The 21,646-nt window shown below is 40.0% G+C and overlaps 1 protein-coding gene across 1 annotated transcript in view; it reads left to right on the forward strand.

Annotated features, from left to right (window-relative positions):
* Positions 1–4,435: 4,435 nt before the first annotated feature.
* The window catches only part of ACSL4 (acyl-CoA synthetase long-chain family member 4), a 73,647-nt gene continuing 56,436 nt past the window's right edge, over positions 4,436–21,646 (forward strand). The window contains exon 1 of the mRNA XM_018044177.1: positions 4,436–4,577. The gene's annotated coding sequence lies outside the window, so the exon portion shown is untranslated. The remainder of the gene's footprint in view (positions 4,578–21,646) is intronic.

Here is a 21,646-nt window from a genome sequence, read left to right on the forward strand (position 1 = left end):
GTAGTCAATGATTCCCAGTAAAGGACATTAAAGAAAAAACATTTGTTTAGTTATGTTTGCCCGTGCTGGCCTTCATTGCTGTATGGGTTTTTCTCTAGCTGCAGCGAGTTGGGACGGGGGGTGGCTATTCTTCTTTGTGGTGCACAGGCTTCCCATTGCAGTGGCTTCTCTTGTTGCAGAGCATGGGCTATAGGGCTTCAGTAGTTGTGGCTCCTGGGCTCTAGAGCACAGACTATAGTTGTGGTGCGTGGGGTTTAGCTGCTGTGTGGCATGTGAGATCCTGCAGGACCAGAGATCAAAACGGTGCCTCCTGCATTGGCAGACAGATTATTTACCACTGAGCCACCAGGGAAGCCCCAAGTAAAGGAAAACCTGGACTCGTGTTTTAAGAATGGGTAAAGAAATCAAATCTTCTTGCATGTGCAAAGGGAAGGAAAATAAAGATTTAAAGCGAGTTAAGATATTGATGACCTTTTGTACACACTGCTATATTCAAAATGGATAACCAACAAGGACCTACTGTATAGCACAGAGCTCTACTCAATGTTACGTGGCAACCCAGCTGGGAGGAGGGCTTAGGGGAGAATGGATATATGTATATGTATGGCTGAGTCCCTACACTGTTTACCTGAAATGACCACAATATTCTTAATTGGCTATACCCCAATACAAAATGAAAAGTTTAAACTTTGAAGAAGTAAATAAAATAAAAAGGAAAATTCTAAAAAAAGAAAAAAGATACTGATGACCTTTCCCTCTAACATTACTAGGCTAGAATCACTACTGAAAATGGGCAAACTATAAAAAAGGTACCTTTTTGCAGATTTGAGGACTACCACTGCACATTCAATTTGCCTCTGGACTTATGGATAAACATAAATATTTTGTTCCTTTTTTTCTTTCTTTTTGGGAAGGTTGCAAAAGCAATTTGCTAGGATACTGCAGAGGATTTTATCTAGAGGGGATAGAATTCATTTTTAAGAAGACAGAGTTAATGAGAGACATAGAAGTCAAATTTCATTAAAACCTTGCTGGGATTTGGTTTGGACTGGACGATCTATACAGATGAATTTGGGAAGGATTGGGTCTTTACTGAGTTTTCCCATCCAGATGAGTTCAATATCTTTCCATTTGTTTTGTCTTTTCAATTAGTTTAAAAGCCAGTGGAATGTACTAAAGTAACAAGAAATTGTGGTCTGATAGATAAAAGAGTTGTTTCTCAAAAAATGATATTAAATCTAGCTACGATGGCAATGGTCATTTTTGAAAGGATTAGCTTAGGTTATTATTTATGTTCACAGTTAGATCAGCTTCTGTCTAGGTTTCTGATTTCACCAGTTGTTTCAGACACGCCACTGAAGACAATATTTGGCTTGGTTATTGGGTCTAAAAAAAATAAGGTCTCATGAATGACAAAGCATAACATCACTTGGCTATGCAAATATTATTATAAAGTCCTGCTGCTTGTAGTGAGACCAAAAAGGAAATTATTATTTTACAAACATGTGAAGTATGTTTAACATGCAAAGGCTTGTTACACAGTCAACGAAGAACAGTTGTTTTCTGCCCTTCCATAAATAACTAATGCCAAGAGCAGCCTGGCTATCTGTTTCAGCTTCTTGTTACAGGAGAGTAAAATGGGCAAGGTCTAAATATCAGTACCTGCTAACAGAGCTATCCTGTAAGCTGTTTGCCTTCAGTTTAATTTCCATGCTTTCAGTGCTTTTTTATGTTGTATGTTGAATCTGTCAATTGCACTGTACATTTTCCTAACTTTTCTCCATGTTCTTATGTTTCTCTCTTCTGTTTCTAATTGGATTGGTTGTCCTGGGTAAAACTTATTACCTAGGAAGCCTGATGTAGTGCAAGCACCCTGGTCTAGGAATCGTAATTGTGATGGGAAATCCAGGCTCTGCTACTGGTTAGTTGTATGTCTAGACAAGTCGTTTAACCTGCATCTGTTTCTCTGTCTGTAAAATAGGGATAATAATCCCATGTCTTCCAAACTAGTAAACAGTGATGCAAATGTTCTTTCTAAAATGTCAGACAGGTGGCTTGGGGGATGTTTTGCTTCTGGGTAGTACACTTCTAGAGGGTTTCTGATGACAAGAAATTAAGCAAAGTTTATTTTGACCTTGAAAAAGTGAAAAAAGAGCAGCTAGAAACTGTGTGGATATACTTGGTTTCCTTTTTAGAGATCTTCTATCCTCTTCGTCCTGAGTGTGGTTAACTAGAAAGGAAAAGGTGAGAAAAGGCAGATGATAAAGGTAGCCAGAACTGTTAGCATGGATGACTAGCATGTGATAAAGATCTTGAAAACACAGCTAGTTTCTTGGTCTGATAAATATCTCTATATCTGTATTTACAGACATGCTTATACATAGGTATGTACATGCACAGATTCATACATACAAACAAAAATTGATAGCTTCAGGCTCTTTCCTTTACACCTTCTAAAGCTGGAGGAACATTAGCAACCTGTGCTGACTCAGTGTTCAGAAAAAATTACCCAATTGAAAAATTCTGGGCTAAATGCCTGCTAGAATCCCATGAACGGAGGAGCCTGGTAGGCTGCAGTCCATGGGGTCGGGAAGAGTCGGACACGACTGACCGACTTCACTTTCACTTTTCACTTTCATGCATTGGAGAAGGAAATGGCAACCCACTCTGGTGTTCTTGCCTGGAGAATCCCAGGGACAGGGAAGCCTGGTGGGCTGCCATCTCTGGGATCACACAGAGTTGGACACGACTGAAGCGACTTAGCAGCAGTAGCAGCAAAGGAAACTGACAAAAGTATATACTTTCATTACGAGTTTTGTTTGTTTGTTTGTTTGTTTCATTTTGGTCTGATTTATGTGGTCTACTGCGTCTGTTCTCTGTGTTTTCATTCCATCACTAGACCCTAAGTGTGTTGAAGGCAGGGATGATCATTTGTTTGATTTCGTTTGTGTTTACTATACTTGACAGTCCTCTGTACGCTGTTGGTGCCCAGTGAATTTTATAGATGACAAATGATTACTTATTTCTGGTATTACAACAAGATCTCATAAATAAACATGACAATTAAACTTGTTGTTTGAAGTCCTGAACTTTCTAGGTCAGTCTTGAAAAAAGTTAGATGACTGCCATAGCAATATTCATAGGCATATTATATATAAGTGGGTGGGCCTGTTGAAAATTGGATGAGTAATCCCACTTCAAAGAAGTAACATATACAGGCTGCAGCTCTCAGCTCTCCAATTGCGGGCTTCCAACCACCTAGAGTGTCACCATCTGCTTATTAAAGATTCAAATTTCTCAGTCCCCCTCAGATCCAGGTATCCATACTTTAACAAGCACCCCGGATGATTCAGACGCACACTAAAGTCTAAGGACAACTCTAGCCTGTAATCTGAGTTGGCCACACACACACACACACGCAAACACACATGCGTTGTTACCTTCCATAATTATATGGGAAAATGACAAACAGTGAAATGACATGTCTATGCCTAGCAAGAAAAGGAAGCTAGTTCTCCATTAAAAATCAGGGAACTGGAAGAATACTGGCATTTTCTTTCTTTGGGTGATAAATTCTTGGCAGTTTGTTGTGGCTTATTTACAATTACGGTCTCTTTTGAAGCCCCGAGACAGTTCGCCAGCATTTTATTTTTAACAGCAATTTCTTGAATCTCTTGGGAAGATTATTTGTAGGACTGGCTCAGAAGCAACGATTAGGGCCAGTAAGATGTCACAGTGCTGCGGTGACATTTCCTTATCGGTTGTGAGCTCTTTTTGCCATGACACCATCGTAGAAACACAAGGCATAAAGTGAAAACCCTGTATTCTTGTGATATTTCATAAGTGGGGATGGCTGGCTGTATGGGGTCTTAATGCGGAGAGGCGCGATAGAGGCGTTAGGTGGGGCTTGGAGGGGCAGGATGTCTTAGGCAAAGAACGTTAAGATTCCTCTCTAAAGAGTACAGAAGTCCGAAGATGAGTATCTTGAAAGGGCAGCTGGAATATGACCCGAGGGCAACTTTCATTCTTGGGTGGAGTCCTGGGAAAGCGAGCCGCAGGTACGGGCGTGGGCCCATGGGGTAGCTCGCGGAAATCAGATAAGCTCCGGAACCTCTCCCAAACAAGCTCCATCACCAGGCGGCGGGTGCGGGAGCTGGACCCTAAGGCGAGCCCGCGAGGAGCCGTTAGCCAACTCGGTTCCCCCGCACCTCCCCCCGCCCCCCGCGTTCTAACGGCCCTCGCCGCCCCTCCTTTCGGCTGACGTCGGGGTGAGGGGAGGCGGGAGCGTGGGTGGGCTGAGCGGGCCGTCGCCCGCGATTCGGCCGGCTGTGCCACACCACCGCGCGCCCCCGCTCCGCCCGCCCCTCCGGGCGCGTCTTTTCCGGGCCCGCGCGGCGCTGCGCCTCGCCCCGCCTCCGTTGGCCCTCCGGGTGCGCGCGCGCTGCTGCGGCTTTTTCTCCGGCGTCCGCGGCGCGCCCCTCCTCGTCCCAGCGCTAGCGGGCACGCGGCTCCTTTCCGCCGGCTTCTGGAGTGCCGAGCCCCCGCCGGCTGCGAGCACGCCACAGGCAGCGCCTCGGGTAAGTAGCCGTAACCGGAGAGGCTCCGGCCCCGGCACCCGCACCCCGTTGCTGTGTCCCGGGCCCCCCGCTCTGGCCGCGCCACCATCCCACACCTGAGCCCAGAGGACGTGGGCGGGGGTGGGGGGGCGTTCCTGTTCCCGAAATCCGTTCGCTTTCTTCCAGAGCCTGGGCGATTTACCCGCCCGCCTCCTCCCGGGCTGGCAAGATTTCCCGAGATGCCGGCATCGTCTCCTTTGCTGAGGTGTGGGGTCTTCGAGACCCTGGTCTGCCTCTTCATGCCACTAACCGCCTCCTCGAGGGCCAGAAGCTCTTCCTGATCGGGGTGCTAGGCTTTGCCATGACCTTTCCCCAGTGAGCACACCAGGGACTCGCCAGACCTCCAAACGACCTTTAGGACGCCCCCGGACCTCAACTCCATTTTGTCCGTTTCGAGTCGCTCTGTGTCTGGGAGCTTGGGACTCTTTCTGGCTCTAGAAGCATCCGCCCTTCGAATTTGAAGGATGCCCTAGGTTCCGATATCCTCTTAGTTTCCTATCTTTAGGTGGGTTAGAAAACGACTGGTTTCTAGCAGAAGCGTGCTCTTATTTTTTCCTGTCCTACCTATCTACATCCCTGCCCTCCGTGGGTGCTGTATATTTAGCATCAGCTTTATTCACTTCCTCTTCCTCTCATTCGAGTGCCCTACAGAAAGAACTGTGGTCGATGTCTATAGCACAGAGAAAAATCGAGGAGAATATGATTCACTGCCTAACCCCCATTAAGGGGTTACATATTTTAAATAAGACGTCATTTCTCCTCTTCACTCCAGCATCTCCTCTTTCAAAGGCATTTTTTTCCCACTCTCTTGAAATGACTTTGCTCTAATCGCTCTTTTCACGTTAGAAGAATCAATCATCGCCCTAAGAAACAACGGCGAAATGGCATTTAAATGAGTCCCTCTGAAAAAGTAAGCAGTCTGCTCTATTGGTTAATGGTCTAATCAACGCCTCAGTTAGCTTATTTACAAAATTGAGGGTGTTGAACGAAGGTTCCTTCTAGTATTTTGATTTTAAGACCTGTGAATTCATGCTTAGTATTGTAACGTGTTGCAGCGTAAGGGAGATTTAACCTGATGAAATCCATGTTTCCCAGTAGTTGCTTGTCACATTAGGTTTTCTTTTATATTACTTATAACAAATCCTTTTAATTGCTCTTGATGCATACGTTTGTAGGCAGATATCCAAAGACTGTCAATGAGCCTATCAGTTAAGATTTGCATAGTGTGAGGCCTCTTCCTTGAATTCTAAAATAGCTCATCTTTTAGATTGAAAAGAAGTGTGAAACACCTAAAACTCCTGTAAGAATTAATACCCTCTCTGCCATTTTGGCAGAGGATGAAACACTGAACTGTAACTCTTCTCCCAACGTAGAATAAAATACCTTATTCTGATAGAAGTAATTTGACACCTAAAAATCCACAGAAGGTGTAATGCAACAATAAACATCTTGAATAAATTCAATTTTTTCCCCTAAGCACCGATTTTAAAATTAAGTGATTCAGAAGAACATTTTTGAGTGTTTTGGGTAGGGGCAGGATGGGTGGAGAAAGGAGAGGCTTGCCCAGTTCCGTGGGAAGAGAAATGAATTGGGACTCTGGAGAGGCTGATGTGCAGTTCCAGTGGTAGCTAAATGTATAACCTTGAACAAGTCACTTTACCTCACTTCATTTTTGCATCTGTAAAAGGGTCTTGATGTTGTCAGAATACTCTGCATAAGTCCCCTAATTTGACAATACATATCTATCACAGTTTGCGTTAAGGCTGTGCCGTAAATCATTAGTTAAGTCCTAAGTTATTTAGAACATTCTTCTCAAAGATCTGCTTATGCCAGTTCCAGTCTATATATGCATAATTCTTAATTCATCCATATCAAATGAATTACTCTGTGTGAAAGTCTATATATTGGGAAGCATTCTACAAAAGTCAGGTATTGTTCACTTCTGCTCGCAAGTGATGGGTGTGCATACCGCACTTTATTTTTCTTTAAAGGTTCAAGGCTTTTAAGAAATCTGTATGGGAATGTATACAGACTGCCTTGTAACTGTAATTGGCTAGGCAACTTGAAAAGAATGTGCAAGCACCTCATTCATTCATTTGTTTGTTCCTTCATTCAACTTATCTCATTCCTCCATCTGTCATTTATTCTGTGCCAGGCCTCTAGGGTATGATGGTTGAGAAGACAATCCTCTGCCTCTAAGGTTTACTTTTATAGTGCAGGATGCAGACGATGGTGGTGAGGGTTGTGGAGAGATAGTTTTGTGTGTCAGTTTATTTTTATTAACAACAGTCAAATCAGGGACATAAAATCCTGGGGAAGTTAAGGCTCCACAGGGGAGGAAGAGATAATTGTGTTAACTGTAGCCTGTAGACTCTCTTCTTGGTGTTCCTTTTCTTTTTTTCTTTCCGTTCCTTGACTTTCAATTACTGAGACTTTAGCAAAAATGAAAGATTTGTTTTTTTTTCACTCCTGCTGTTGACTGGTTTTATATATTCCTTTCATTTGTTTCTCTTTTAGCTGTTTAAGATAGTTGTACATTCTTATACAATTGTAAAAAACAATACCCTTTAATTTTCTTAGTGGTAACATCTGGCATAACTGTAGTGTAATATCACAAGGAGATTGAAGCAGGTACAATCCATCCACCTGATTCAGAGAGCTCCAGTTTTACATGCACTCACTTGCGTGTGTATACTTAGTTCTGTGGGCTTCTCTATAGGCAATATATATAAGCAATATATAGTGGTGAAGAATCTGCCTGCCAGTGAAGGAGACATGGGTTTGATCCCTGGGTCAGGAAGATCCTCTGGAGAAGAAGATAGCAACCCACTCCAGTATTCTTGCCTGGAAAATCCCATGGACAGAGGAGCCTGGCCAGCTACAGTCCATGGGGTTGCAAAAGAGTTGGGTACAACTTAGCTACTAAACAACAACAGTTTGTCTCTATGCAGTGTTAGCACATGTAACCACCACCACAGTCAAGATACAGAACAGTTCCATCACCCCAAAGGTCTCTGATGTCCTTTTATAGCCATCTCACTCCCTTCCTGACCCCCTGGCAAACCCTAATGTGTTTCCTTTGTCTGATTGGTGTTTTTTCACCCAGTGTGATTGTGTGGAGATTCTTGCAGGGAATATATCTTGTATCAATAGTTCTTTTCATTCTTGAGTCGTATTCCATGCTGTGGATGTATTATAGTTTAATCATTCACCCATTGAAGGATATCTGGTTCTTCCTTGTACTTTGTAACCCGTTATGAATAAAGCTCCTATGAACAGTTATGTACTGGTTTTTGTATGAACATAAATTTTCATTTCTCTAGGATAATTGCCCAAGAGTGCAATTGATGCTTGTATGGATGTTTGGTCTCATAAGGAACTGCCGAACTGCTTTCCAGAGTGACTGTGCTATTTTATATTCCCTCAGCAATGTATGAATGGTTCTCATCTTTGCTAGCACTTGGAGTTGTTACTATTTTTTATTTTTAGCCGTTCCAATAGATATATATACGGTGATATCTTGTCATAGTTTTAATTTGCATTTCCCTAATGGCTATGATGTTGGACATCTTTTCATGTGCTTATCTGCTATCTCTGTATTTTCATCAGTGAAATGTATGTTCATGTCTTTTCTCCATTCTCTAGTTGGATTTTTTTTTTTTTACTGTTCTGAGAGTTCTTTATATAATTCTCAATACTAGTGCTTTGTTGGCTACGTGGTTTGCAAATATCTTCTCCCAGCCTGCAGTTTGCATTTTTGTCCTCTTCATAGGCAAGTTTCACAGAATAAAAGTCTTTAATTTTGATGAGGTCCAGTTTGCCAATTTTCCCTCTTATGGATAGTGTGAAGGAATCTTATGTACCTTTGTTATTTAATTATATTCCTTGATGTTCTGTATAACATCCAGTATTTCTGTAAGCAGTGTGAACGTGTTTTTTGCTTTGAGCATTCCTGGAGCTCAGATGTATTCTTTAAACAAGTGACCTTGATGGCTTAGAGTGTGAATCCATACTTACACATGTTCTCACTGGATTAAAATGGCTGCCATCCTTTTGTGCCTTAAAAATATAAATTCTGTCTTACCAGGCAGTCACCGTAACATTAAAATTAACATTTTAAAATTAAGTATATGCGTCATATGCCAAGGAGATTTTTGGTTTCACTTTCTAATTTTAAATTATTTTGGCAAAACTGTGTAGTTTCTAATCAACATTTCTGGTAAGTACTCCAAAGAAAAAAATTTGAGTTCTCATTTAAATATACTTTGAAAGTCTGCTTCTGCATTTTGAGTAGTGAAGTTGCGAATATGATAGATTTAGTAGGCTTGTTCTGCTCAGAATAATGAATAGAATGTTGAATTTGTCTGTCTAGACTGTATATTTTTCTTTTATAGTAGCTACTTAATGTTCATTTTAATTATCTTTGAAAATAAGCATTAGTTTTAAGGTAGCTTACAAGTACCTTATTCTGAAGTACCTGTATTCTTACAAGGTAGCTTATTCTGAAAAATAAATGTGCTCATGTTTGAGAACTTACAGGAAAAGCTTAGTGATTGATTTTTAAGAGTATTCATTTCTGTAAGGGGGCACTGAAATTATTAATTGTCCCTTCAGTGTCACAATATTTGCTCAATAAATTTATAGCCAAGATAGTGGATTCCCAGTTGGAAGAGGTCAGTCATTGGTGTGAGACAGTGGTGGGTAAAGTACTACCTGTGACGAAATCCTGCCCACCACCTGTTTTTGTAAATACGTTTCTGTTGGAATACAGGCACATCCATTCATTTATGTGTTGTTTGGCTGCATTCAAAATGCAGTGTCAGAGTTGCAACAGAGAACTTAACGGCTCTGAAAGTCAATTTACTCTCTGGTCCTTTACACAAAAAGTTTGCCCAGAGATAAAGCAACCTTATAATAAATTATTGAGTCTTTATGCTTTAAAGAAAATTTAACAAATGTTACCTTGACTTTTAGTACCTTTTAGGTATATTTCCATGTGGAAATTGTGGTTTGGAAGAGTGTATTCATTTTCTTTATTGTGTCCAAAGGCACTGATCTAGGGGCAGCGTTAAGGAATGGATGGAGAGTTGGAAAAGTTGATTTTTGTCAAGTGTGGGCTATTTCAGTGTGAATGTCAGTTTGCAGGTTTGCTAACTGGTGAGATTCAGAAGGAGGCCTATCTAGTCGCCATATCCTCTGGAGATTCTGTTGTGTGCCAGAGTGGTAATGACAGAGCCAGGTATGGCAGTTCTGTTGCTCCTCCTCCCAAAGTTACTGTGCTTTTTAAATACATAGCAGTTTGAGCCTGGCAAGCTGAACTTAAGACTGTTGGTTTATTATTTTGTGTGCACAGCTTCCTTTTGTAAGTTAGAAGTTCATACTTTAGTTCTTTTAAATGCCCCACCTACAAGTAAGGTTGAAAATGGAAACTGAGTTTGCACTGTTTCACTGTATATTTGGAAAGAGATGGGTCCCTGCCTCACATCATACTCCAAAATAAGTTAAAAATGTATTTTTTTCAATCTATGTATATATTTTAAAAACTTCTGGAAAGCACAACACACCGTAACAAAGTTGAAAAGTCATATGACAGGCTGGAGGGAGGAAAATAATTTCTATATATGCCATGGAAGCTTTTATTGACTTCCACTTAACTGACCCACCATATTAAATGATATTCGTTTGTTTTGTAAAACACAGTATGAACTGAACACTTGCTATTAGTAGATTGGTATCTGGTACGCCAGGCTTGTGAACCCACCAGTACAACAGATGCTTTTGTTACTCAATTATTATGAATTAAAATAATTAAATTAGAAATATGAATTATTATTTTATTATAATTACTGTGCTTGTTCTTGTTTTTGTAAGTATAAAATTTATTTTCATATAACTTGATACAATCTGAGTAGTGAGGAATTGAAGTTCTTACTGAAAATTTACATATGAAATGATATGATGTCTGGGATTTTCTTCAAATTATACAGAAGTTGAGGTTCAGAGTGCATAGAGATGTGAAAGAAATAAAATTCAGCAAATACAGATGATAGTTGAAGTTGGGGGATAGGTTTATTGTAACAAAACAAATGGTGTATTTTGAAATGAGTTGATGAAAGCAAGTTGTAAGTTAGGTGTGTGTAAGACAATGATAAAAGATTTGTATAAAATATATATATAAATCTGAAGGGTGCTCCACTAATAGTTCCTTGCAAGTATCTTTTCAGTTCTTTGAAGTTCTGCATTATCTAAGATTTCAGTTTAAATTTCTTTACAGTCAGTGGGCCTGGAGTTAAAGAAAGGTTTTGGCCTTCTGGCCCTTTATCAAAAACTTGTTGAATGAGTGTACATTTACCACAGATAAAATGAAGATAAAATGAAATGTTTGTCATGAGCATATTTTTTTATGATTGTCCACCTTAGTTGACTTTGTTAATTAGATAAATCTGTTCCAAATAAAATTAGGTTAAAAGGTTTCTACTATGTAATATCTATGCTATGTAAAGAGCTCCTACAGATCAATAAATAAAAGGTACCTGTTAGAAAAAGTGGCAGAGGGTTGTGATTGGCCTTTTACAAAAAAAAGAAAAGAAATTGAAATAATGATTCAAAAAGAAAAGATGCTCAACTTCACTCTAGTAATTAGGGAAATGAAAACCATTTTTTTACCAAATACATTGGCAAAAACTGTAATATCCACTTTTAGAAAGGAATGGGCACTGTCATACACTTTAATGAGAGTGTGAATTGTGTAGCTTTTTGATAGAGTGCCAAAATCCTCTCATTTTTAAATGTGCATATATTTTTGACCCAGTAATTCTGTAGGAAGCTATTCTGGGTAAGTATCTGCACATTTGTATAAAAATAAATACAAGATTTGAAAGCAATGAAGCTTGGTAACAGTGAAAACTTGGCAGCAACCTAAATGTCCACAAGAAGGGGAATGACTTAAATAATAACATGCTGTTCTGTGGAATAATATGAAGCTATGAAAGGAAAGAAATCCCTTAGACCTATATAAATGGACATGGGAGTTCCAAAATATGTGAACAGGTGGAGAGAATTATATAACACTCCATATACCATGATTCCACCTATCTAAAAAGACAAAACCTTGCCATGCATATGGATAATACAGAGGTGTGACTGATTGATAGGCACCGTGCATGGTTATCTCTAGGGCAAAAGGGACTGGTGTTAGAGGAAGGCATTATAGAGATACTTATAGTTTTTACCCTATACAATTCTATAATGCATTTTAATATATGGTTACCCTTTTGATAGTAGTTGTATAGATTCCTCATATGCAACATTACACATTGAAGGATGTTTACAATGCAGTTTCTTCATTGTGCTTTATACAATAACATTGTGCTAGAAATGGGGTGAGTGCCTTGTATTTAGAGAGTACTTAGTACTTTAACCAGAGAAGGCAATGGCACCCCACTCCAGTACTCTTGCCTGGAAAATCCAATGGATGGAGGAGCCTGGTAGGCTGCAGTCCATGGGGTCACTAAGAGTCGGGCACGACTGAGCGACTTCACTTTCAGTTTTCAGTTTCATGCATTGGAGAAGGAAATGGCAACCCACTCCAGTGTTCTTGCCTGGAGAATCCCAGGGACAGAGGAGCCTGGTGGGCTGCCGTCTGTGGGGTCGCACAGAGTCGGACACGACTGAAGCAACTCAGCAGTAGCAGCAGTAGTACTTTAACAAAGGAAGAACATTATTTTTAAAACTATTTGTATTTTCTGAATGTTCTGCACTGAAAATATAAGTATAAAAAAAGAATAAAAACACTATAATCCCATACCCAGGGAGATCTATTGTCAGCTTTTGGGCACACGTGTGCAAACATATGTATCTTCTTTCTACAAAAGAAGGGTTCTTAGTGTACATACTGATTTGTAACTTGCTTCCTTTAACTGGACTCTGTACAGTGAGCATCTTTCATGATCGATAACTGTGAATAAGTGAAAAAGACATACTAGTGGAAAAAAGAACAACCATGTCCCAGGTAAATGCAGTGTTCCATTTAAAATAAGATTTCTGGGACAAACTATAATCTTCAAGCAAAGTCATGGCCACCAAAAGTAAATAACCAAGGAATGAAAAATTTTTCAATGTTAAACCAGTTCAGTTCTGTTTTGAATTTATGCATGTTAGTTAACTTGTAGTTACTAGTAATGATATATAAGTACAGTATATTAAAAGGTCATTAGGCATCTTTTGGGTGGGGTTTGGTTTTAATGAAGGTTTTAAAACTGAGCTTGAACAGTTATTTTGGTTCAAAGAAAAACCAACTGCTCTGACTAATTTTTGGTGAGTGTGTGGGCGTAGTTGTGCTCTTTCACAGCTTGTAAAAGTAAAGAAAATCTGGGTGTCTGTGGCAACATGAAACTTTGTCCATGGTATCTCAGTCTACAGTAAAATTGAACATTAGAAGTGTGTTGCAGGACCAAGTTTGATTGGTATAGTATGTATTCTGCTTATATGTCATCGAGAAGCATTTATTAAGCACATCTGCTATAGGCTCATTATAACCACTTCTGGGTTTATACTGTGGGATTTAGAGGTGAAAATACCTTACTTTATGATGAATTCAATAGAGTATTTAACAAAAGAATATTCTACCTTGTAGACAGTGGTGTTAATGTGACGGCCCAGTGTAGCTGCTTGTATTTTCATTACAGCAATTGAAATAGCATCCCCATTCTCCAAGGCCTTTCTGGAACTGATTTTGCAGCAAGAGGATTTTTTTTTTCATAGGCATTGTGAAGTTAGAAGATTTTATAGGGGAGTAAAAATCCCATGGCCAGAGGAGCCTGGCAGGCAACAGTCCATGAGGTCGCAGAGTCAGACATGACTGAGCCACTAAGCATGCACGCAGAATAGAGTGTTCCCATTTCTCACAGGTGCGTGTGTGAATATAATAGAATAGATGAGACTATTAACAGAGGTATTTGAAACATTTATGGTGGCTTCTAGTGATTGTTAGGAAGTTAAGGCAGTGGAAGGCATGGTGAAATACCTGTTTTCTCTTAGGTATTCTCTTTATTACCTTCAACATGTGCCTGAAGCATTCTAATACTGTTAAAAAAAGAAATGACAGGGTTTTGGAGGACCATTTCCCTGGGGGTACCCAGGTGATGTCATAAAAAAAAGGTCTGCAAAAATGGGCAGAGCTGCTCCCTCTGAAATGGTGATCATTCATTTTTCTCAGAATAGATTAGTCATTTCTGCTTTTCAAATGAACTGCAAGCTGAAAACTTCCCACAGACAGGAAACAGAAACTTGGTTGAATGAGCTTAAAGTTCAGTTATGGCTTTGGAAACAGAAGAGAAGACACAACTAGCTAGCACTAGTACCTCATGGGATGCATCCAAGTGAAAGGTGCTCTGTTCTTCATGACTGAGGAAGATGGTAACTCGAGAAGTAGCTTCAAAGAATAGTTGAAAAACCGTAACTTGACTCAGGGCTGGAACTGAGCAGAACTAGCCATAAATAACTGTCAGATGAATGTGTTTCAGACAAATAGAGTAGAAAAGAGAAAAGCAGGCCGGGATAATGGTTCTTATACTTGGAACCACAGAAACCTTCGAGATTTGGTCAATTGCAGGTTAGTCTAGAATGGTCTAAAGCATTTGATAAAATATGTGGGACTCCATCTGTGCATTTCCTTACAGAAGTAGGTTAGAATATCTGTGAAGAAAGTGATTTCCATACTCTGGAAACTAGAAAAGGCAGGGATCAGGCTCACTGTTTGGTGAATTATAGCGACCTGCAGATGGGAAAGTATGTAGTGTTTATTTCCCTCAGTAGAAAGAAATGTCAGTATTAGCATATTCATTCAAATATAGTTACATGTTATACATTTTTAAGCAAAATGACTGAACTTGGAAGGATATTATACAACTCAGATTTTCCACCAGAAATTTTGGGATCCCTTTCCTTCGATTTTGTTTTTTAGTGTCAAGTGTAAAGGCCAGGATTTTTCTGTAAAAGCAGGTTTTTAATTTATGCCCTTATGTACATTAGTTTTAATATTCTCTTGATCACCAGGAGATCGTTGAGAATTAAACTGTTAATAAGGGAGTAGCTTTCTTTAGGAAGTCTCCCCCCGAATAATTTACTTCTTACAAGTAATTTTAGAAAAGACAGCTGCAAGATGGAAACCTCCCTGGTGAATCTCCATTCTCTGTTTTTTATTCTTGTTTTGAAATGGAGTTCCCCAACCTCACTATTCCAGTCTTTCTTTTAGGACTGAGTAGAATTGAATCAGGGATGATGATTCTCAACCCCGGAAGTACAAATTGTTCACTGCAGTTGTAAAGACACGTGCACTAGTCCTGCTGGCTGACTTGAATCCTAGCTCAGTAGGGTCCTTTTGCAGTCACTGTAAGTATAAGGAGTCTTCAAAGGAAGACTGTTCTACCTGGCTCTTGGGAGAAGAATATTCCAGTGCTCAGATAGTTACCTAATCTCTGTCTTACGTCAGCGGTACCCTGCATTTGGGCCATTGTTCTTTGGTTATATGAAATGTTTGTGTGGAGTGATTGGCCTATAATTGCAATGATATACATGTGGTGAAATGGCGGAGTTGTTCCTAACTCAAACTTTCAGACCACTGATCTTTTTCTCATAAAGCCCCCAACCCTTAACGATTGTGGGGTGTTTTTTTTTTTTTTTTAACTTCTTAGGGAGAACGTGTGTTTCCCTGGTGGCCTAGTGATAAAGAATCTGCCTGCCAGCGCAAGAGACTCCGGTTCGATCGCTGGGTTGGGAAGATCCCCTCGAGGAGGGCATGGCAACTGACTCCAGTATTCTTGCCTGGGAAATCCCATGGATAGAGGAGCCTGGCAGGCTACAGTCCATGGGGTCACAAAAGTCGGACATGACTTAGCGGCTAAAAAACACAAGGAGGAAGTGCTTCCTATTAGTCTTGCTTCTAATTGTCCTCAACTGATGAAGACTGTTGTCCACCTCCCTCTCTGCCTTTGATTGAAGGGCCATGTTGCTTAGGGCATTGCCCACAGGAAAGAGGAGGTGGATGCTATACTAGGGCATGACCAAAGGAGTGGGAGGTGGCTGTGAGCATAGTCTCTAGCCAGAACGTCCCTTGAGTTTTGAAAACTAGGAATCGCAACTCCAGTTTAAAAGACATATTTTAGAAACCAGCTGTAGCCTATCGAATTCCTGAACTAAGAGAATATTGAGAAGACTTGCAGTGTTTAATCTGATGATATCACAGTCCTCAGTGGAAATCTGCAAAATTGAGTCAAAATTCTTTTTGTCTTCTTCAAATCTGGAATTGTTATGATACACTTATATGTTACTTTAATGACTTTGATGAGATGCACGCAACTCATTTTGATGCAGCTAATTCTGGTTGAAAGAATTATTTTTCAACCCAGACTAGATTTCTTCACTCTTGCATTGTTTCTAGCTGTTGTAACACTAAGGTCATTTTATTTGTCTGATCTCTTCTAGATGTCATAACATTTTGTCATGAGATCATGAGAAATGTTTCTTCTGCTTTGAGAGGAGTGATTAGGAATCTGTTTAGGATGGAAAATCTATTCTTCGATTTGTTGCCTCTACTGCTTACCTCTACCTGCTGCATGAAAGAAAATCAATAATGTCTCAAAGCCTCACAGTTACGTATTTGAGTTACATAAAATTGTTCTGTGGAAGAATTTGTTTTGAGTTTGGTACTTGGCTGGCTCTGAAGCCATGTTTTGCTATTGCTTGACCTTAAACATTTTTTTTTCTTTTTTTTACTGGCACTGCCCCATTGCTGATGAAAGATCAGGATGTTGTCTAGGTGGGCTTGGCACCAGGTGCCAAACCTCAGTACCTTTCTCTTCTATTTTCAGGCATAGCAGCCCTGGAAACCATCAAATTGAGGTGCTGGAAGCATTTTGATAATATCTTTTCTTATTCTTTAAAAATCTGGCCCGTCGCTGTCACACAACCATCAGACCTCAACATGTGTGCTTAACGGAGAACGTTTGTTTTCAGAACCACCTCTGTGTTGACCTTAGTTTTGCTTTTGAAGAAGAGTAAGCATTGTATTGCCCCATGCAGTACATGAGAAAGCGAACTGCTTTTACTGCTCCTCATATTGTTTGCAGATGTTTGTAGGAGGATTGACTTATAACTTAATTTAAAGATGATATACTTTCGCTTAACAATTCAAAAAATAACTGCAAAAGGATGTCTTAAAGGTGGATTACATTGCAGATACAGCAGAAATGAATTGCTTTAGAGATAAATGGGTGATTTCTACTAGTAGAAAGTATCAACACTGTTGAAACTGCAGCAAGTTTCTTGGCTGACCTTTTTATGGGGGCACATAATAGCCCTTCCTTAAGCACTGTTCCATTGAGATGGGAAAGACTTCTGCTCTGCTTGGGAGTTCTTAGTGCACTGGTGCTTCTTTTTAAATCTTTTTTTTGACATTCTTGTTTTGGGTCTCATCTGAAGAAATACCTTATTGATGCATTTTCAATACACAACTAATGAAACTTCCAGGTAATAAAACCTCAGTTGGGTGTGTTTTGCAATGGCACTAACCTACTCCAAATTTTACACTTGCCAGAGTAGTATTATAACCAGAAAGCTGTAACCTGTTTGTAAGAGCTGGGTAGCAGTCTGCAGATGAAATTGATCCAAACCTTTTAGTTTTCTGTTTGTGTACTTCAGCTCTGCATTTTCTTTTCCTTTATTTCTTTCAGAACCTCACTTTCATCCTTTGGCTTTGCATAATTCTTCTTGCTCCAATATTTAAAGATTTAAAAAAAATACATTTTGAGCAAGCCAGCTGGTCCCTAAGCAGTAACAGGTACAACTGGATAATTCTAGAGGGAAGCTATTAGTATTAGCTTTTTATTAATAAAAGGTAAGATGATCATCTGATTGGGCACATAGGGTTGAGGGTTGACTCCTGGGTGATCCTCCTTTCCTGTTACAGGTGTATGTCTGCTCTCTGTGTTAGTCTCATGGCCTCTTTTTAAAAAAAGTTTTTAAAGATTTCTCTGATGTGGATATTTTAAAAGTCTTTATTGGATTTATTACAATATTGCTTCTGTTTTATGTTGTGGTTTTTTGGCCACGAAACATGCAGCTCTTAGCTCCTGGATCAGAGATTGAACCTGCACCCCTTGCATTGAAAGGCAGATTCTTAATCACTGGACCACCAGGAAGTGCCTAGTCTTAGGTCCTCTTAAAATGTTATCTATTGAACACTAAGCTCCAGAAGGAGAGGAGGGCATAGTAAATGTTCACTGGATTTTTCATGAATGAATGCATGTTCATGTACCTGTAGCTGCCTGGAATTTGACAAGTAGAAATACTACAACTAAAAATATTACAAAAGAAAAGGGTTAGGACTTCCCTGGTGATCCAGTGATTGAGAATCTGCGTGCCAATGCAGGAGACATGGGTTTGATCTCTGGTCTGAGAAGATCCCACATGCCACGGGGTAACTAAGCTGGTGCGCAACAACTGCAGAGCCTGCGATCTAGAGCCTTTGAGCCACAACTACTGAAGCCTATGGGCCTAGAGGCTGTAGTCCATGCTCCGCAACAAGAGAAGCCACAGCAGTAAGTCTGTGCACCACAACTAAAGAGCAGTCCCCACTCACTGTAACTAGAGAAAGCCCGAGGGCAGCAATGAAGATCCAGTGCAGACAAAAAGTAAATACATTTTTTTTTTAATTAAAGGTTGTTACTGGCTGTACTTACTTGTAATTCCTTCCCTCAAATGTGCTTATGGTGATTGGTCTTCAGCAATGATGATTACAAAATCAAAGAAAATAGAGACTCAGCCATTTATTTCCAGCTTCAGTGAGTCTTTGCCTAATAGGGTAACTTCACTTTCATATTATGAAAGGCAATGCATATGTTGTTAAGTCTTTATAGCTTTTGGTTGTCATGCTAGAAGGCATACCTTCTTCAAAGCTTCTATCTATGAAAGAAGTTTGATTCCACAATATTATTCTTTAAATGTAGGAATCTTTTTAACCAAATGGATTTTTTCTTCTAGGTTTAAAAGGCGTGATCTTAATACATGGTTTATTTTTTAAAATAAGTATTTCATGTTGGAATAATGTTAGATTTACAATGAATTTGTGAAGCTAGTTCTGATGTTCTGGATATCTTTCCCCCAACTTCCCCTAAGGTTAACATTTTATATAACAGACAGTGGCACAGTACTTTACAGCACAGAATTTGTTTGGATTTCCCTAGTTTTTCTACCAAAGTCTTGATTTTTCTTCCTGTTCCAGGATCCAAAATTGTTATACATGTTTCTAAGAAACGTGTATGGATAAAAAGACAAAACAAAGTAAGAGTAACCCCCTACCCAGAGACATCTATTGAGATTTTTAGTATATATCCTTCCATATGCCCCCAAACTTTTTGAATGCCCCTAAAACACTGGGTCTTAGAAAAGACCCTGATGCTGGAAAAGATTGAGGGCAGGAGGAGAAGGGGATGGCAGAGGATGAGATGGTTGGATGGCTTCCCCGACTCCATGGCCATGAGTTTGAGCAAGCTTCAGGAGATAGTGAAGAACATGGAAGCCTGGCATGCTGCAGTCCATGGGGTCGCCAAGTCAGGCACGACTGAGTGACTGAGCAACGACAGAACACAGAATGTGCCTTATATACTGCTTTGTAATTGCTTTTTACACTTAGTGTAGCATTTACTTTTTTGGTGAACATGTTCCCATGTCTGCTATTTTTTAATATAGTTTAATCTATTCCCTATCCTGAGGGTTTTTTTTTTTTCATTCTATGTGGCTTGCAGAATCTTAATTCCCCAACCAGGGATTGAACACATATCCTCAGCAGTGAAAGCACCGAGTCCTAACCACTGGACTGCCAGCAAATTCCCTATCTTTAGTTATTTTGTTTCTATTTATTTGTTCCATTAGCTCTTCATGATTAAAGAGAAACCGTATGTATTCTCAACCTTTTTCCCCCAACAAACCTGAGAGATAGGACACTCTTATCAGTAACAGTGGCTCACTAAATCAGTGATTCTAAATAGGTGTGTATTTGGTTGAACTGTTTGAAATTGCTATTTGGGGGTTATGCAACAGTTTTTTGACTATCAGCAATTCTATATGGCTCAACTTAATAGTTTTTTTTTTAGTTAAAAAGAAAATCTTTATTTGTATTTTGAAAAATTTCCGATAAAAATTATGTTCATTTACTACGACAAAATATATTCTTTATTTCTACTAAAAGTGGTTTAAGAGGGACTAAAGAAAAACTGCCAAAATCAGTTCATGAAAGTTTATTTTAAAATGTGGGATAATACTACCTAATAGTTTTTTAAATAGCTTTCTAAGTCATTCTGATCCCTTTCCTTCCTTATCACTCCACTCAGAATCCCTGGCATCTAACTCTGAGATTCTCTGCATTTAGAATGATAAGCTGACCCTGAAAAATTTCACCAGGTAAAAATGTTGACAAACCACCTTCTAGGTGTCTCTGATAAAAAAAAAAAAATCCTTAAAACCTATGCCTGTGTTAATAATATATGCAGAGAACTTGAAATCTGGTGAATTGCATCTGTCCATCAGTATGCTGAAAATAAACTTCTGAGCATTTAACCTAGGCTCTGCAAGATGCAGGCTAATTGGTGGCTCTGCCTCCTGGTTCCATATCTGTATTGGAGAAAGCCAGGGGCACTGGCGCCACCCAGTGGTTCCTTGTAGACTAGCAGCTGATGTTGCTCTTAATGCTGCTGCTGCTGCTGCTGCTTAGTCGCTTCAGTCGTGTCCGACTCTGTGCGACCCCATAGACGGCAGCCCACCAGGCTCCTGTGGTCCCTGGGATTCTCCAGGCAAGAGTACTGGAGTGGCTTGCCATTGCCTTCTCCGCTCTTAATACTACTTTCAGTTTTTTTTCCTTTCCTGTTTTCCGTGTTCATGGTCTCACCTTCCTTTGCTTCTCTCCATCTGTGCCAGTTGCACTAACGGATTTCATTTAGCCCAGCTGATGAGAATCGGAGCAGTACCATAACCATATAATTTTGCTGCAATATCCTTATATCAGTAAAGGCTTTCGAATATGAGACATGAAATCATAGATGTAAACATCCTGAACAGACTGTTACTTGCTCTGCTTGTGAAATCATTATTCCTACCCAGAATGGCCATAAGCTTTGTATTCTACCAGAATGTGGCATGTCTCATGTTTAATTTCAGACTTCTCAATAGATAAGAGGAAGTATTCCTGTACATCTCAGATACGAAGAGGCGTACATTTCTGCCTAGAGTGAAAGATTTAAGTGGGAATTCATTCTTTAGTCTCCTTCCTCTTTAGCATGACTTGTTGTTTCAGTACAGAACTGTTTTGTAAGCACCTACTGTGTACCTGTACTGTGCTGGGTTCTCGGGATTATAGCAGTGATGGAGACAGACGTGACTTTTGTCTTTAAAGAGCTTATAGCCCAGCTGGGGAACAGAAACTTGAACATGTTTAGGTGTTGTGCGATATGAGCACTGGGAAGACAAACAGCAGAGGCACCTGACATAAAGTGGGGAGGTCAAGGAAGGCTTTTTAGAAGTGTCATTTAAACTAAGACCTAAAGGAAGCCAAGAAAAGGGAGAAGAGAATGTTCTTGGCAAAGAGAAAAGCATGTGCTAGATGCAGAGGTGAGAGATTAAGCTTGGTGCTTTTGAGAACCTAAAAGAAGTTCGTGATGGCTGGAGCTGTGAGATCAGCTCATTTCAGCTTCACAGCAGTCCCAGGAGGTAGGAGCATTATTCCCTCCATTTCAGGGTTGTGGCAAATGAGGCGCAGAGGGTACATAACTTGCCCGAGGTCACTCAACTCTAGTAAGTGGCACCACCAGTAACTGGACCCAGGCCGGCTGGCTCCAGCACTTTGGTTCACAATTGCCCTCATCAGGGCGGTGTGTTGTGTGTACTGGAGCTTCACTGTCGAAGCATAGCACCTTAGCCTTTTCATCTGTGGTCTTTTTTTTTTTTTTTCTGATGGGGCCAAATTAAATAAAATCTTT

The sequence above is a fragment of the Capra hircus genome, assembly GCF_001704415.2.
Source record: "Capra hircus breed San Clemente chromosome X unlocalized genomic scaffold, ASM170441v1, whole genome shotgun sequence".
Taxonomy (NCBI): Eukaryota; Metazoa; Chordata; class Mammalia; order Artiodactyla; family Bovidae; genus Capra; species Capra hircus.